General features: G+C 42.8%; 1 pseudogene; it reads left to right on the top strand.

Annotated features, from left to right (window-relative positions):
- Nucleotides 1–4,394: 4,394 nt before the first annotated feature.
- On the top strand, nt 4,395–5,125 carry LOC121138083 (annotated as a pseudogene).
- The last annotated feature ends 13,398 nt before the right edge of the window (nt 5,126–18,523 follow it).

The raw sequence follows: 18,523 nt of genomic DNA, 5'->3' as shown, positions 1-18,523 counted from the left end.
AATGGATCAAAGATCTCAACATACATCCAGCCACACTGAAACTTTTAGAAGAGAAAGTGGGAGATACTCTTCAACGAGTTGGTACAGGAGACCACTTCCTAAACATAACACCAGTGGCACAGGCACTGAGATCGACAATTAACAAATGGGACCTTCTGAAACTAAAAAGCTTCTGTAAGGCAAAGGACACAGTCAAAAAGACAAAAAGGCAGGCCACAGAATGGGAAAAGATATTCACTAACCCTACATCTGACAGAGGGCTAATCTCCAAAATTTACAAAGAACTCAAGAAACATGTCTCCAAAACACCAAAGGATCCACTTGAAAGGTGGGGTACAGAGCTAAATAGAGAATTCTCAGTAGAGGAGGCTAAAATGGCCAAGAGACACTTAAGAAAGTGCTCAACATCCTTAGCCATCAGGGAAATGCAAATCAAAACAACTCTGAGATACCATCTTACTCCTGTCAGAATGGCTAGAATCAAAAACACCGAAGACAATTTATGCTGGAGAGGATGTGGAGAGAGAGGAACACTCCTCCACTGCTGGTGGGAATGCCGACTCATACAGCCTCTTTGGAAATCAGTATGGAGATTCCTCAGGAAAATGGGAATTAATCTACCACTAGACCCAGCAATTCCACTCTTAGGCATTTATCCAAATGAGGCAGGTTCATACAACAAGGGCATCTGCTCCACTATGTTCATAGCAGCATTGTTTGTAATAGCCAGAACCTGGAAGCAACCTAGATGCCCCTCAACTGAAGAGTGGATAGAGAAAATGTGGTACATTTACACAATGGAGTATTACTCAGCAGAAAAAAACAATGGAATCTTGAAATTCGCAGGGAAATGGATAGCACTGGAAGAAACCATCCTGAGTGAGGTAACCCAGTCGCAAAAAGACAAACATGGTATGTACTCACTCATATATGGATTCTAGATATGGATCAGGATAGTGCCAGTCTGCACTTCCACAGATAGAGAGTCTGGGAAACAGGAAAGAACCTAAAAGATATGCATATATGCATAGTACCCAAGAGAAGAGGATGGAGACAAGATCCTCTGAATGGATGGGGAACACGGCGAGGGGTGGGGGGGGAGTGGGACCTGGGAAGAATAGAGGGGGTAAAGAGGAAGGGAGTTGGTCATGGGGGAACAGGAAGTTGAGAGGGTGGGGGTAGAATAGGGGGAAGAGGGAATCATAGGATCGAAGACAGATCAGGCACGAGAGTGACCTCGAGTGATCTAAAGGTATAACATCAATTGGCAAGCTAAGCAATAGTGGAGGGACCACCTCGAATGCCCATTCCTGATAATGAACTTGATGTATATAACCATCCGGGAGCCTTCATCCTGTGACTGATGGAAGCAGAGGCAAACACACAACTAAGCAATGAACTGAACCCAAGGAACCCAGTGACAGAGAAAGAGGAGTGATGAGCAAATTGTCAAAGAATGGGCTGGCAAAACCAGCAGAGACAGCTGATCTGAACAGGGGAGTGCTCTTGGACCCCAGACCGACAGTGGGGAGGCCAGCATGGGACTGATCTGGACCCCCCAAATGTGAGTGTCAGTGAGAAGGCCTGGGCAACCTATGGGGCCCTGAGCTGTGGATCAGTGTCTATCCCTGGTACACAAATTGTCTTCAGGTGCCTATAGCACAAAGAGAGATGCTCTCTCAGCCTGGACTCTTAGGGGAGTGCCTTGACCCTACCAAGAGTAAAATGACAGACTCTAGATATCCCCTATGTGGAAGGATTTGGCAATAGGGTGGGAGGGAGGGGGGAAGGGGAGTGTGGGAGGAGGGGAGGGAGAGGGAACTGGGATTGACATGTAAAACAAGCTATTTAAAATTAAAATAAAAAATGATAAAAAAAGATCAAAGTCACTTGTTAGTCACACATATATGCCACGAGTTAATCACAGAGCCAATGCAGCAGTGGCCCTACCTTTAATCGCAGCACTCATGAGAAAGAGGCAGATGGATCTCTGTTAGTTGAAGGCCTCCCTGGCCTATACAAGAATGATTCAGGCTAAAAGAGAAATGGAGATCACATCTTTGATCCCTGTAATTAGGATCACAATCCTTTAATCCCAGGATTAGGAAGGTGAGAACAGGATTGATGATTTGTTGGAGAGAGGAATATATGGCAGGAGGAGAAGGGAACAATGCGACGTGAGGTTTGGTGGAGATATTTGCAGTCTGAGAGTTCCTTGAGACAGTATTGCCATTTTGACTGAGATAGAGGTAAGAGGTAGTGGTTGGCCTCTTTGTTTTTCAAAACTTCAGGCAAGCTTTATTTGTTAGATTACAACGAAAGATCACTACACATACCTTACTTATTTTCCCTATCTGGTTTTGGCATTCACCTAGGTATAGGTGGGGACAGTGTGTGTTAGGGGGTTGTCCTAAGCACCTTAGTTAGCATCAGACAGAGAAGACAAACATGTTTTTGAGATACTAAAATAATACCACCATCTACTGGTGACAGCTTACAATGCAGGCTGAAGTCAGAGGTTGGCTATTAGCATGCACTGACCACTAACATATTGAGACACATATTTGGGGAGGGGGATTGGAGGCATGGTTTCTCTGTGTCTTTGGAGGCTTTCTTGGAACCATATATTATAGACCAGGGTGGTGTCCAACTCACAGAGTTCTGCATGCCTCTGCCTCCTGAGTGCTGATATTAAAGGCATGTAACACAACTGCCAGGCAATTTTCTCTTTCTTTTTTTCTGTTTTCTGTTTTGGTTTTTTGAGACAGGGTTTCTCTGTATATATTTGAGGCCTATCCTGGTACTCGCTCTGAAAAACAGACTTGCTTTAAACTCACAATAATCAGCCTGTATGTCTTTCCCCTGTGGTAGCATTAAATGCATGAGTCTTCTTTTCAGAATCCAAGTTCCAGAAATGTCTCTCCCCAAATCATAATTGCCATATATCTTTTTGGCATGGGACACAGGCAAAATACTTTGTTTGTTTTTGTTGGTGTAAATTGAAGTTCGTGGTTTTCATTCTTAAATTGAGGTGAGGTTAACTAATTCTATCTGTGTGTGACAGATACTGGGATGCAGAGTCCTCTTATAGTCAGTTCTGCTCTAATCAGGTAGCAAGCATGTGGATAGGCTTTGTGGAATTAAGCGAAGGCATCATGAATTTAACTGTGTGGATGATAATGTGAGAGAGCAGAACAAAGTGGTGCATTGTGGAAGGACCATTCACCTATAAAGATATGTTGGGAGGGGTTTAGATTTTAGATGTTTGAATAGAAAGACTGCAGAGTGGAAGAAGCTATAGAATTCTCAGTTATTGGATTTTGGGATACCAAGTGAGTGAGGAGTGAGACATTCCATTGTGAAGATAAAGAGTTAAGTGTCAGATATAACAACCAGGCCTGCAATGTGGGGAATTTCAAAGAAAAGGACAGATATTCACTGGCACTCAAAAAACACAGACAATCACCAGATCCAGGTCAGGAGTCATGGGAATGTCACCAGTCAACAGCACAGTGACAGGAAAACCTGTCCTGGGACATAAGAGGTAACGGTCCAAGGATGCAAATAGTTTCTCTGCTGTTTATAAAGAATCTGGCTCTGAATTTCTGCTGTGGATGCCTTAACATTATGAACAAATTTCATATTATATGTACTGGACTATTCTTCCCCTTTTATTCATACTCATTGCAAAAATATTCTTATAGAATCATCTAGCATAATATTTGTATTTATGTCTTGATATTTGCAAACAGTTCTCTTTGCTACAATAGAAAGGACAAAAATCTTCAAGTATAGAGTAATCCATGCTTACTTCCATGTTAAATCACTGCCCTATTCAAACAGAGGCACATAAAAAGTTGGGACTTGGCATACCCAACCAGGAAATGAAATCAAATCCAAAATTAGCATTTTTGAGTTCCATGTGTATAGTTGTAAACACTAACATTTAAAATTGAAATTTTAACCCAGCATTAATATTTCAACACAGAAATATGCACTGTCAAGTAAGTATAACATTCTAAATAGTGTTTTGACAGCTTTGTGGCAAACAAATTTTATCCCATCATAGGTGAGGCAAAGACAGCTGTATCTCAGTGAGATACAGGATACCCCTTCCCTATACAACAACCTAGGCTTGATGGTTAGAATATTTCTCTGAAAAAAAAGAAAAAATGAAATTTGTATTTTTGTGCTGAGTCTTTAGTGTTGCACTCTTGAACCTGTTTCAGGGTACCAGGCCACAATATTTTCCCAGTTAGAAAAGGAGTTACAAACCAGGTGGTGTTGACATAGGTATGTGACCCAATTTTTCAGTATTATCCTGATATCTGATTTCAGGTTTAGTAACATGAATTAGAATTCTGGAGAACAAGAGGTCCGATTCTGAGACCATCATGGCCAACAAAACGGATATGCCTTTAGATGACATCATTAAGCTGAACCCGAGCCAGCAAGGCGGTCACAGCCAAGGCCAAGGCTGCAGCAGGGCAGGGTATAAGGGCAGTCGCGGTGGTGCCATGCAGGCCCCTGTGTGGGGGGAATCGAATCAGCAGGCCTATGAGGAACCGGCCTACCATGTCTACCAGCTTTGTAGGAGGAGGCACGAACCGGCCAGCTCCCTACATCAGGCCTAAACAACTTTCCAACAAGTGGCAGCATAGGGATGGGCAGAAAGCTGTTGGTGTCAAACCTTGACTCCGGGGTATCAGACACGGATATTCAGGAATTCTTCTCAGAATTTGGAACACTGAAGACAGCAGCAGTGCACTACAATCGCTCCGGGTGAAGTTTAGGGACAGCACATGTGCATTTGGAACAGAAGGCAGATGCCCTGAAGGCTATGAAGCAATATAATGGTGTCCCTTTAGCTGGCCGCCCCATGAACATTCAGATTGTCACATCACAGACTGACTCACAAAGAAGACCTGCACAGCGAATGAACAGAGGTGGCATGAGGAGAAACCATGGCTCAGGGTGTTTTGTTGGTGGTCTCATCCGGAGAGGGAGCCTTGGAGGCAGCATTGGAAGAGGTAGAGGTACAAGCAGGAACTCAAAGCAACATCTCTCTGTGGAGCAATTGGATACACAGCTGGATGAGTACATTGCACAGATGGACACCAGTTAAACAGCCGCACAAATCCATAGAAGTAACACGACCCAGAAACGTTGTCCGTAATTCTTAGAGGGAGGGTTGTCAACTGGACTGTGCAGACTATGGTGGTTTTCTTTTTCATTTCTCTCTCTTTTTTTCCCTTTTTAAAAATGGGATCTAAAAACTCATGTAAAGGCTTTTTGTTTCTCTTGTTTTAATTCAGAAACAGACCTGTTTTGTACCGAATTATTTTGGGGATCAATTTTACTGTTTACTGTTGTGGAGAAGGTGGCATTTTCACCTTTGCTATACTAAACAAGAATCGTGTGTATGAAAAAAAATAAAAATAGAATTCTGGTGACAAAACCTATTTTGTTTCAGTTTGTTGTTAGCTGACACCTAGTGGTGAGACTGTGTAATACCCAGAGGAGGAGGATCAATGCCTGCAATGAGCTCAGGGGTGTTTTACAGAGAATGGATTCTACAGACATGCAGCAGTCTGCTTTCTGTGTGTGAGAACAGTTTGCTTGCTGTGTCTCTTACTCCTCTCAATGGTTTCTTGGAAAATTACTTGCTAAGAGTATTCCTTTCATTAAATTTGGTCTATAGTAAATTAAATAATTCATTTTGTGTGCTTTTGAGATCCCAAACATTCAGTTCCATTTTTGCTCCTGAGGTTTTGCTGGAAAGTGATTGGAAGTGGCATTCAAGTTAGACTCACTGAAGGTGGTTTCTAGTTATTTTCATTGCTCTGCCTGTTTATGTCAAATGGGGAATCACTTGTAGATTCCTATGTCTTTAACTAATCAAGTACAGTTCTGTGTTAACAATCCAGGCACTTTCCTTCTGAATGATCTCTTGCTCATGTTGGGGGCAATTAATCCCCCAGATCTGCTTACCTGCAGAGCCAGACAAAAAATCCTAGAAAGTGGAGAGGGAGGAGACACTAGTGAATGATCCGTTGAGAAACAATTCAGTTTTCCCGCATTCTGTTTCACTAGAAATAATTCTGTAGACTTCCAATGAGAAAGATCTCAGAATTATCCTGCTATAGCTATGAGAAAACTTTCTACATAAGAATTGGTACTAGTTGGAAAATCAATCTTATATGAATATTCATGTGAGTCATGCATAGTGGATTTAGGTTCTACTTCAAGATATATCTGTCTCTAATGCTCAGAAATCGGCTAGGCCTCCATTTCCAGAAATGACTTTCCTGTCCTTGAGAACTCCTTAAGTCAAATTATAAGGTGTTGGTTACCACCAATGTGTATGTGTGCTGCTATTGCAGCCTTCAGGTTATCATGCAGTGCAGACCATTGTTACGGTCCATAATTTTCATACCTGGGAAGGACTGTTTGCTTTAAAAGTTTACAGATTGCGTCATGATACCAAGAAAGCTAGTCCCCAGGGAGGAAGCTTTAAATTCTTGTCCACATCAAGACTCCTGACTCTGACTGAAGAACATGACTTCTTCTGTGTAGGCCTCACCTGCTACTTCTGGGAGGCCCAGGGGACAAGCACAGTAGACTGTTCTGTTTTTGAAATATCAAGAATATCAGTGACCAACAATATCAAAGCAGGATGCTGTGGTTGCTTTGTGAGAATGTCCATGGCCCTGGTGAAGAGCATCATGAGTTAAGATTGGAGATATCATTTATACTCTAACTGGATATTTTTATAGACACTTAGATGTATGACACCCATATTTATAGATAATAATATTTAGAAACGTTAAAACATTTTCATACATCCTTACTGTTATTTTATTCTTTCTTCTTCTTTATTTATGTTTATCACTTCTCCATTAATCACATACACAGACACACACACCCACACAGACATACACACACACTCACACACACACACACACTCAATTTCTTCCTTTTAGGATTATTATTTCCTTTTTTTCTACTGCCCATTATTCTCTGCTCCATACAGGAGTCTCCTTTTACTTTTGTGAATATTCCAGTTACTGCAGGTTGTGTACTCTCTTTTAAAGCTTGGAGATAAGAAGTTCCTATAAGAGAGAATATGCCATCTCTGTTTTAATGGGTCTGAGTGTAGCCACTCAATATGATCCTTTCTTTGTCCATCTATTTAGCAGAAAAGCTCATGATTTCAATTCTCTTTAGAGCTGAATAGTGTTTTGTCCCGCGCTACCGTCTCGCCAGCAAGAACGACGCAGAACACTCGGATCCTTCTGCAGTAAAGCTTTAATGCATCTTGAGAGATAGATGATCAGCTTCTTAGAGGGAGACCCCAAGCTAAGAAACCCAGCCCCTTATATAAGCCTAGGAGCTCCGAGTGAGACGTGTAGAGCCGGGATTGGTGGTTTGCACATCACCCCAGATGACGCCACGGGAGAGGCACAGCTTAAACGGTTAACTCCAACTGACAGCAGATGTCAGCGCCATCTTCTAACGGCAATAGCGATAGCGAGGGCGGCTCCTCACATCTCCCCCTATTCATTTATTTTTGAAGCAATAGGACACCCACAACTTTGGAGTGGAGATAGAGGTCAAATCCCCATGTGCAAATTCGGAACATGTACAAAGCTCCTCTCCAGGGTCTTATCCCCAGAGAGAGCCCTGACCAGTCCGATGTCGTTTTTCTGGGGGAAGGAGATCATGACATAGAACCTTCATGCAAGATGACTTATCTCCCAGGAGAAAGTCGTTATACCGCAGACCTCTCCTGTGCAGTGCTTAGCCTTGCAACTCCTTGGGCTGCTGAAGCCTACCCACTCTATCCCGTGCAATGAGACTAGCCTCGTGGGGTGCAAGAGCTGGGAGGCCAGCGACCTATTGCTTTAACATGGTTAACCAAATGTCAGGGAGGCTCCGTGTTCTAAGGCAGCAAGTGCTTGTGCCACCACCACTTTGTCTCTTTTGTTTGGGCTCTGAGCTTACACACCATCCAAAGCATCAACACTATTCCACAGCAGAGAACTAGGCTAAATGATCCTACCCCCACCCATTCCTTAAAATAAGAAAATGCAGATGAAATCCAGGAGGAGAGGCCTTCCATCAGAGAAAGATCCAGATGCGTCGAATTCACTTGCAGGATCGCCACTCTCAACTCACGGAGTGTCTGCTCAAACTCAAAAGTCCAATTCTGTAATAAATGTTGAGACAGAGCTTTTGACAGGTTAGCTGCTCTTGTAAAATTCTCATATTGTACTGAAGTGAACACAAAGGCCAGGCAACTTTTGTTCACATCCCAATTGGGCCATCTGCCACAATATATCCAATTGTTCCTGAACCAAATTAATCTGTTGGTTTACCAACATCAGACCTCCTTGTATCTGAGAATTGGCAGTGGCCTGTTTATCTAGGACCATGGTCACAGTGGCCTATAGTTCATTAATGGTTTGAGTTGTCTGCACAGTGGCAGAAAGTGCAAGGGCCGAGGCGGTAACCGAAGCAGTAACCGCGGCGGTGGCTATCAGGCCCACAATAATAGCAGAGATCCCAAAAATCTCGCTTTTCCCTAAACAAACTCAAATTACTTGGCGTCTCAACAGGAACTGGAACAAATCGAGGCATGCGCATTACCAAAGCAAAAGGGTGCTTAATAGCATCCCAGCATAATGCATAAAAACAATTCTAAGCAGAGCAATTTATTTCTTTCTGATTCTTACCTAAGGTATCATTACTCACAACCCAAATAAAGGGCAGCTGAATAATTAGTTCTCTTAAAAGGGGTATACTTAACATTGGAGGAGGACCAATCAGATGATCCATAGCTCTGTCCCTCACTCAGACTGTTGCCTAATGCCCCTTTCCAATCAAAAGTAATCTGTCCCTTCTCACTATATCCTCCAGCAATCATTGCCATAGGAGAAAGATCAGTACAGCTTCCATTAACTCAAAAGGATTAGCATTAGATCTTTCTGGATCCATATGAATAAAATTATCCTTTAATGAAGAAATCACAGTAAAGCACAAGCTTCCTACTAATGACAAGGTTCTCTCATCCTGAAAACTCTGTATCTGAGGATCTAAAGGCAAAAGGCAAGCCCCAACTCTCTGTTAGTTGTGAAAAATCTAGGGAACACCTGGGCATTCTGCATCACTGGCATCGGTAGGGGGAAGGTAGACATGATGGCCCACCGTAACTCTCCCATCATACTAGGGACCATCATCCCGAGTAGGAGAGTCTTCATCACCCACTTGGCCTCCATCCTTCTTATTCTGGAGTTGTGAAGGAGCTCTTCGAGTGAGTCTTTCAGGGATCCACAGGGGGTTTTCTTCCTCCTGTGGAAAACACACACAGCTCCCCTGGATCTTATAAGAATAGGATCCGGGCCTTTCCAGAGATCAGTCAAGACATCTTTCCATTTTACCATTTCTTTTGGCCTATCAGGCTCTAAACTGTGGCGATCGGCCGCAGTGTGGCCTTGGGCATCAGAGTTCAAGAAATTAAGGGTAAAAAGTGCCATGGACACAGCAACTCTTGGTACCGAGGGTAGAACATCCTCAATACTCCCCTTTTGTTTAATCAGATATGATTTGAGTGTACGATGGGCACGTTCCACAATGCCCTGTCCTTGAGGGTTATAAGGTAGGCCAGTTAGATGGGTAACATCCATTTGCCGACAAAACTGTCGGAATTTTTGAGAGGTATATGCTGGTCCATTGTCTGTTTTTAAAATTCTGGGTTTTCCCCAAGCACTCCAGGCCTCAAGGCAATGTTGAATCACATATGAGGCCTTTTCCCCTGTTAGGGGTGTGGCGAACATTACGCCAGAACAGGTGTCAACAGAAACATGAACATATTGAAGCCTTCCAAAAGAGGGAATATGAGTAACATCCATCTGCCACATCTGCAATGGTCTAATGCCACGTGGGTTTATTCCCATGTGGGGAGTAGGTAAGAATTCGCAGCAATTCTGGCATTGAGTAACAATTTCCCTAGCCTCTTTCCTGGATAGAGCAAAACGACGGCGCAAGGTCTCAGCCGTCACATGAAAGCGCTTATGGAATTCTTTTGCTGCTTGTACATGGGTAGACAAGGCAGCAGCCACCAGCTTTGTAGCCTTGTCCGCTAAGTCATTCCCTAAGGACATGGGACCTGGGAGTCCAGAATGTGCTCGGACATGGGTAATGAAAACAGGAAATCTCCTATTTAACAAGGCAGCTTGTATCTTTTGAAAGATGTTAGCAACTCTGCTGGAGGATCTTATTATTCCAGCTATCTCAAGGAGATTAACTGCATTAACCACATAAGAGGAATCTGATACAATATTGAGGGGTCCTGGAAAAGCCTCAAGAACCTCCAGTACTATCAGACATTCTACAACTTGAGGTGAAGTTTCATTATATTGTTTAGATATAACCCTATCCTTGACCACATAAGCTCCCATACCAGTTTTTGATCCATCAGTGTACACCACAGTCCCATCTGGGAGTGGGTCTTTAGCTGTCACTTGTGGAAACACTATAGCCTGGTTTAGGGCAAACTGTAAAATTGGATGCTTTGGAAAATGATTATCAATTTGTCCTGAAAAGGAAGTAACTAAAACTGCCCAATCACTAGATGTGGCTGCCAAGGTCTGAACTTGTGCAGCAGTATAAGGCACAATCAAGGAATCAGGATCCCTGCCAAAATGTGTAACAGCTGCTTTTATTCCGCGAGCGCGAGCTGTGCAACAGCATCAGGGTACCAGTCAATAATCTTAGCAGGGGAAGCATTTGGATGAATCCAAAGTAATGGTCCATGTTGCCACAGGACTGCAGTTGGCAATTGAGCTGTCTTAAAAACACACAGATTAAAAGGTAGTGACTCCTCGATACGTTGTAATTGTGCTTCCTGTAAGGCCTCTTCCACCATCTGTAAGGCTCGGTGGGCGGCAGGGGTAAATTTTCTGGGTGAGGAGATATGAGGCTCACCCTCCAGGAGATCGAAGAGGGGTTTTAGATCAGCAGATGGAATTTTTAAAAAGGGCCTCAACCAATTTATATCTCCCAGAAGTTTCTGAAAATCATTTAATGTTTGTAAGTGGTCTTTGCGAATTTCTATTTTCTGAGGAACTATATTTTTGGGAGTAATCATTGAGCCCAAAAAGAGGCCTGTATCTGCAATTTGAACCTTTTCTGAGGCAATCTCTAATCCCCACTGTTTTAATTCAGCCACCAGCATGGGGAAAGCCTTTTGTAAAACATCTAACTCTTTGTGACAAATAAGAATATCGTCCATATAATGGATAACGATTAAAGATGTAAATTGCTTCCTAATTGGCTCCAAAGCCTCCTGCACATACAGCTGACATATTGTTGGGCTATTGGCCATGCCTTGCGGCAGTACCTTCCACTGAAATCTCTTGTCTGGTTCCATATGATTAAGAGAAGGGATAGTGAAGGCAAACCTTGGTCTATCCCGTGGGTAAAGTGGAATAGAGAAGAAACAATCCTTAATATCTATAATAATAAGCTTCCAATCTTGAGGGAGTGCAGAAAGCAAAGGAAGGCCTCTTTGAACAGGGCCAAAAAGATGCATCTGATTGTTAATGGCCCGCAGTTCGTGGAGTAATCTCCACTTCCCAGATTTCTTCTTAATAACAAAAATTGGTGTATTCCATGGGGAGGTAGAAGGCTCTAGATGCCCCAGCCGTTCCTGTTCTTGCACTAATCTTGTGACAGCCTCTAATTTTTCAGAGGATAGAGGCCATTGAGAGACCCATAACGGCTCCTCTGTTTTCCATGGTATGGGTCGTGAAGCCTCAACGGCCCCTAAATAAAACCCAGTCCTTTTCTACCCCGATTTCCATGTTGTGTAATGGGTTTTATTCTGCCTTGTTCTTGCCTACCCAAGCCTCTACCCTTTGTATACCCCATCTTTGCCATAATGGCTGATGCCTGGGGGAGTATTCATTAGTTAGGGTCATGCCCATGGCTTGTAACACATCCCGTCCCCATAAATTTACAGGGAGTGGCAACACATAGGGGGTAAAACATCCCTGTTTGCCCTCAGCATTCCGCCAGGTTAAGGCTGAGGCACTGATGGCAGGAGAGGACTGGTATCCAAGACCTTGTAGAGAATGAGATGAAACAACAGTGGGCCAAGACTTCGGCCACCAATGGAGTGAAATAATGCTTTTGTCTACTCCCGTATCCATTATCCCTTCAAATTCTTTTCCATTAATTAACAATTTTATTGTAGGTCTCTCATTTAGGGGTATAGCCAGATAGGCTGAATCACTTCCAGAAGATCCCATAGCCCTTTTTTGTAAAGTGTAGGTTTCTCCATCCCCGAGGGAGGGCAGCAACACCAGTTGTGCAATTCTATCTCCCTGCTTTATAGAAAATACACCCCGAGGGCTAGAACAGAGAACTTGAATCTCCTCTTTATGATACGGGTCAACAATTCCAGGATATATAATGAGTCCCTGTAAAGTTAAGGAGCCACGGCCCAGAATAAGCCCAATGGTGGCAGGGGGCAAAGGTCCAGGGAATGGACTGGGACCGGTTGAACATTCATTTGGGGCATGAGTAAGAAGTCGGAGGCGGCACGCAAGTCCATTCCGGGGTTCCTCGGAAGCCTCTACTTCCTCTTGATTGCTTTTCTGAAATTGGTTCCCATATTTCTGAGGGCCCTGGGACCATGGGCCCCGTGACCCGTTTTTTGATTGGGGTACCTTGGGTTCTTCAATAGGGGGCAGAAGCCTCCCTTTTACATCCCGGACTGACCTGCATTCGCTAGCTCTATGATAACCTTTACCACAACGATGGCAAAGCTTCGATTCTCTTGTTCTTTCAGGGGCTTGACAATCTTTCTTAAGGTGCCCCATTCTCCCACAATTAAAACAAACTTTTCGATTAGATAAATCTCTACGCCTGTGCGTTTGTAAAATGGCGGCAGCTAGTCCTGCATTGGTTAGGGGTCCCCCAGCTCCCTGCACACTCTGAGCCAATCTTGTAAACCTTTGCTTTTGCGAGGGGCGATAGCCGCTCGACATTCCTGGGTTGCTTGTTCATAGACAAGTTGCTCAATCAGGGGCATAGTTTGTTCTGAATCACCAAAGATGCGACTGGCGGCCTCTGTCATTCTGGCCACAAAGTCTGAAAATGGCTCTTGAGGTCCTTGGACAATCTTTGTAAGGTGTCCACTGGACTCTCCTTTTGTGAGGGCCTTCCATGCTTTAATAGCGGCGGCCGACACCTGACCATAGACACCCCAGATGTAGTTGGTTTGATTAAGGGCATGTTGACCCTGACCTGTCAGCATTTCAAATGTCCACTGCCTCTGATTCTCATCTTCAGCCGTGGCATTAACTCTAGCTTGTGCCTGGGCTGCATCATACCAGAGAGCCTTCCATTCCATGTATTGTCCCATGTTGGGAAGCACTGCTTTCACTGTCGTCTGCCAGTCAGTGGGAGTCATGGCAAAATTAGCAAGCCTTTCCACCTGTAATGTGGTAAAGTTAGCATTGACCCCATAATTACGAACGGATTCGGCCAATTCTTTGATTTGATTGTAATCTACAGGGGTATGTACTCTTCCGCCTTCCGCATTCTCGAATACTGGAAAAGCTACTTGTATTTTTCTCCGTTCCTCTAAAGGTAAAAAGGAGTCAGTACCAGTATTCAGCCGAAGCTCATACTGCGGAGGCGCTGAGGGGCGTGAGCCCGCCGGATTTATAGGCGGTGGCCTCACATTCATTTTTGTTTTCAGTGGCCGGTGTCTATCAGGGTGATATCTTTCTTCCTCATACCGTGCCACCTCCTCCTCTAGACCACCTTCTTCGCTAGAATACAGAGTGTCAGAATCGGAATTATCTAGCTCCAAGGCTTCTAGCTCTACTGTAGGGTATAGACTAGATTCTGGCTTTTTCTTTTTCTTAGATTTGTTAGGGGGTGAATGATCACTCCCTTCTTTCTCTCCCCTTTCTTAACTTCTTGGGGAGGGCCTTTTTTCTTAGACATGTCTTTCCTTTTGCGAGCTCCCATTCTCTCACTCCGTTCAGTTTCTGACATGCTATCCTGAACTTCCTCTAAGGTTCCCTGACTTTCTATTATAGCAGGGTGACAGGCCTCATCCTCCAAGCAGTTTTTAACTAGCTTCCAAATGGCTTTGGTACCTAAGTGGAGATCTCCTTCTGCATGCTTCCTGTCTAGTTCTTTACCTAGCTTGTTCCATGAGGCCACAGTGAGGGACCCGGAACAAGCATACCATGGTGCCACTCTATCTACCTCCTTCACAAAATTTTGAAGTTTTCGTGTTGCAATTTTAAGATCTCTTTGTTTTAGCACAGTCTGTAGGGCAGTAACCACTGACTGTGACAACCCCATCGCGCTAGCGGCTTATCTAAAAACGGCGCTCAACTCCGTTACCAGACTGACAGCACCAGACTGACAGCACCAGACTGACAGCACCAGACTGACAGCACCGTTCTGTCAGCACCAGCCACGATGAAGGAGAAGGACAAACAGGACTAGCACCAAAGCCTCCACTGACCCGTCCCACGGTGATGACAAACTAAGGCCAAAGTCGAGAAAGGGGGTGTTCAGGATAAAGCATACCTCTCTGAACTTACGTCCCTGCAGTTCTGAATCCGCCCCGTCTTCCGAGGGGTCTCCCGCGGCGCCAGCGATGTTGAAGAGTTCCCGGGTTTCGGCACCAGATGTCCCGCGCTACCGTCTCGCCAGCAAGAACGACACAGAACACTCGGATCCTTCTGCAGTAAAGCTTTAATGCATCTTGAGAGATAGATGATCAGCTTCTTAGAGGGAGACCCCAAGCTAAGAAACCCAGCCCCTTATATAAGCCTAGGAGCTCCGAGTGAGACGTGTAGAGCCGGGATTGGTGGTTTGCACATCACCCCAGATGACGCCACGGGAGAGGCACAGCTTAAACGGTTAACTCCAACTGACAGCAGATGTCAGCGCCATCTTCTAACGGCAATAGCGATAGCGAGGGCGGCTCCTCACCGTGTTTCACAGTGTATGTGTACGACATTTTCACTATCTATTTGTCCAGTTCAGAGATATTTAGGACACTTCTATTTTGTGGCTGTTGTGAAGAGAGCATGATCAAGTATTTTTGGAAAGGGGTACTAATTCCTTTGAGACTATGCCAAGACATGAAAGGGCTGCTTTGACCTGCTAAATTAATTTAATTAGAGGATTTTTTATTTAAATCTAATTATTATCTGCAAAGGTGCTTTAGTGAAGTCAATTATCTTAACATGGGAGAATTTTGAAATGTACTTCCATGTCCATCAATTTTAAGATAAATTTGTTTCTTGATTTAATAATATAGTTAGACTGGATTTATCTGGATATCCGGTATTTTGGTTGCTATGGTATCTTCATGTGATTTGACATTTTCCCTTTTTTATTACGTTAATTTTAAATAGCTTGTTTCACAGTTCCCTATCCCTCCCTCACCCACTCACCATCCCCCCAAGCCTCCCACTCTATTCCCACTTCCTTCCACATAGGGGATATCCAGAGTCTGTCATTTTGCTCAAGTCAGGGTTGAGGAACTCCCCTAAAATCCATGCTTTGTGTTTTGGACACACGAAGTCTTTTGTATGCCTGGGATAAACACTGATCTATTGCCCAGGGTCTCATAGGTTGTCCAGACCTCCTAACTGACTCGCACGCTCAGGGGTTCTGGATCAGTCCCATATTGGCCTGCCCAATGTCTGTATGGGTTCTGAGAGAACCCTTGTTCAGATCAGCTGACTATGCTTGATATTTCAGCCCATTCTTTGTCATTTTTTCATCATTCCTGTCTCTCTGTCACTGGGTTCCATGGGTGCAGTTCAGTGTTTTTCTCTGCTTCCATCAGTAACTGTATGAAAGTTCTAGGATGGCATATAGGGTAAACATCATTTTCTTTAACAGCTCTCAGTATTAACTTTTTTCTTTTTTCATCCCTTACATGAATGAGTGCAATTCATCTATCTGTCCATTGCTCCTGAAAGAGAAATATAAAGAAAAAAAGGAATTGACATAATCTCCAATAACCATGACCCAGGTTAGTGGACATGTCAACATTTCTAGAAATATTATATCTTCAGATACTGCAAACCATTAAGTTTGCTGCTGGAAATACTTCAAATTTTATTCTGAAAATTGTTTTAAATGAACAAACAACAAAAATTCACACGCTGCAAATTATCAAATGCAAACTCCGTAAAAAATATAAAGTTTTTAGTAAGAATACACACTGGGAGCCTTTCATCCCAGCACTCAGTAGGCAGAGGCAGTTAGATCTCTGTGAGTTCTAGACCAGCACCGTCTGCAAGAGCTTGTTTTAGGACAGCTTCCAAAGCCACAGAGAAACCCTCCAAAATAGTCATTGGGAACATAAACTCTGGAGCCTTACAAAAGGGTTTTACACATTGGTTATGGAATATATATTTATCAAGTTATCCATCAGAAAAAGAAAAATAACTGCGAAAGAATTATAGCTAGAAGAGTATTTAGATATATACCTGATTTTATAAGTGGTTTTCATTCACTTTATTCAGTCCTTCCTCTAGCCTGATATTTGATCTTCATTGTTTGCTTTCCTCATAATTCAAGTGTGCCCTCATGCATATTGTTTATCATATACACATATTATTGATCAGTTTCTGTGTATGAGGAAAATGGGGTTTCCTCTTTCTGACATTTTGTGACTTCACTAAATAGTATGCATTCTAAGTCCATTTTACTGGAAATTTTGTTGACATTTTCTATTCAAATGCAAGGTATTCCATTACATATATATATATATATATATATGATTTTTTATTCTAATACTTTGCTATGGTGAATGGAGTAGCAGTGAATAATGTGTGCAAATTTGTAAGTATTGGGATGTGGAGGTCGCTGGTTATGTCCTGAGGAGTGACACTGATGGGTCTTATATTTTCTCTTCAGTTTTCTCAATAATTTCTATACTGATTCCCATGATGACTTTATGAATTTGCACTTCTCTAAAAGCACCATCAGTGTGTTTCTTTCACTCCTGATCTTTACTAATAGTTGTTTAATTGTTAGTTCATATCATCTAAATTTCAAATCACCTCTTGTTTGTGATTACATGAAGTCATTGTAGGGATCCTGAACACTTGCAATATTTACTGGTCATATGTGTATTTGTCTTTGAAGTGTGTCTATTGAATTACTTACCCATTTCTTGCATTGCAGATTTAGTTCTTTTTATATAATTTCTGAAATTCTTTTTATTCTATGTATGAGCCCTTATCTGAAGTATTTTTGGTGTAGATTGTCTCCTGCCAATTGGATATCTTTGTGTACTGATAATTGTTTCCATAAAGAAACATTTTGTATTCATATAGTCCCATCTGAGCTGTTTCTGTCCTGTTTGTGCTCTCTCTAATCAATAAGATCTTAATCATCCCAACATGCTGGTGGGTATACTGTATTTCTTGATTTATAGGGGCTTCTGGATTTAAATACGGCTTTTCATTTATTTGAATGAATTTTTACAAGTGAAAGATGAGAACATAATTACCATAATGATTTGTAGAAAAGGACACATTTTTGTAATGTGCATTTGCCTCGTGTGTTAAATAATAAATATGTTTAACTCTCTGCTTTCCTTTCTTACTCTTCTCACATATTCCCTCATCTTCATTTTCATGACCATGCCATGCAGCATTTATAACTACAGCTTTAAAATGTAATTCCATAAACCCACACTGATACCACTTTTCTCCATTTAGTCCTTTCCAAACAATTTCTCCCTTGAAGGCAAATATCTCACCTGAATTGATGACCTGTAATTTGAAAATTTTCCATTTTAACACATAACTATAAAATACATGTTCTTGGGGTCGCCATCACCAATTCTCTCAGGCTTGTTACCTGGGCTCCTCCCTACATGGGGCATGCCCTGCAAAGGTGGCTATTGTGTTGGGTGGCCTTTGGGAATATTCCCAGGCATGTGATATGGGGCAGCTCCAAAGGAGCCTCTTCTTTTTTATTTATCATTAGACAATGATATTTTACCAAAACTGTTCGGGCAGCAGAGTTAAACTTTTATTTGACAAAGTTAACTAGTTTTTGGAATATCCATGGCCCAAAACAGACCAAAAAAGGAGCCCTATGAGGGTTCACAGGAGGGATGGTAAGAGGGTGGACAGCCAAGGAACTGTGGAGAACCAATTTTAATAACAAGATTCTTGTTTTTCTCTTTCTCTCTTTCTTTTTTCTAAGCCTCTCAAACCCTGGCTATACTATCCAAGATGACTCTTGACCTACTGACATAGAAATAACATTCTTCTTTCAGAGCCATGAACAGACCCCCTTGTTTGGAGGAAGAGTAAATCTAAGCCTCAACTTCTTGTAATACCATTTCTGCCAGGGTTTGGAGTTACTCTTCTAAACAGGCTATTTGATTTTGTAATTCCTTGACATCTCTCTCAATGGAGGCACATAGTTCCTGGCAGTTGCATTTACCAGCTACCAG

The sequence above is a fragment of the Mesocricetus auratus genome, unplaced genomic scaffold, assembly GCF_017639785.1.
Source record: "Mesocricetus auratus isolate SY011 unplaced genomic scaffold, BCM_Maur_2.0 contig_3059_pilon_obj, whole genome shotgun sequence".
Taxonomy (NCBI): domain Eukaryota; kingdom Metazoa; phylum Chordata; class Mammalia; order Rodentia; family Cricetidae; genus Mesocricetus; species Mesocricetus auratus.
Note: the sequence above shows the minus strand (reverse complement) of the source record. Positions and strands in the feature narration are given on the sequence as shown.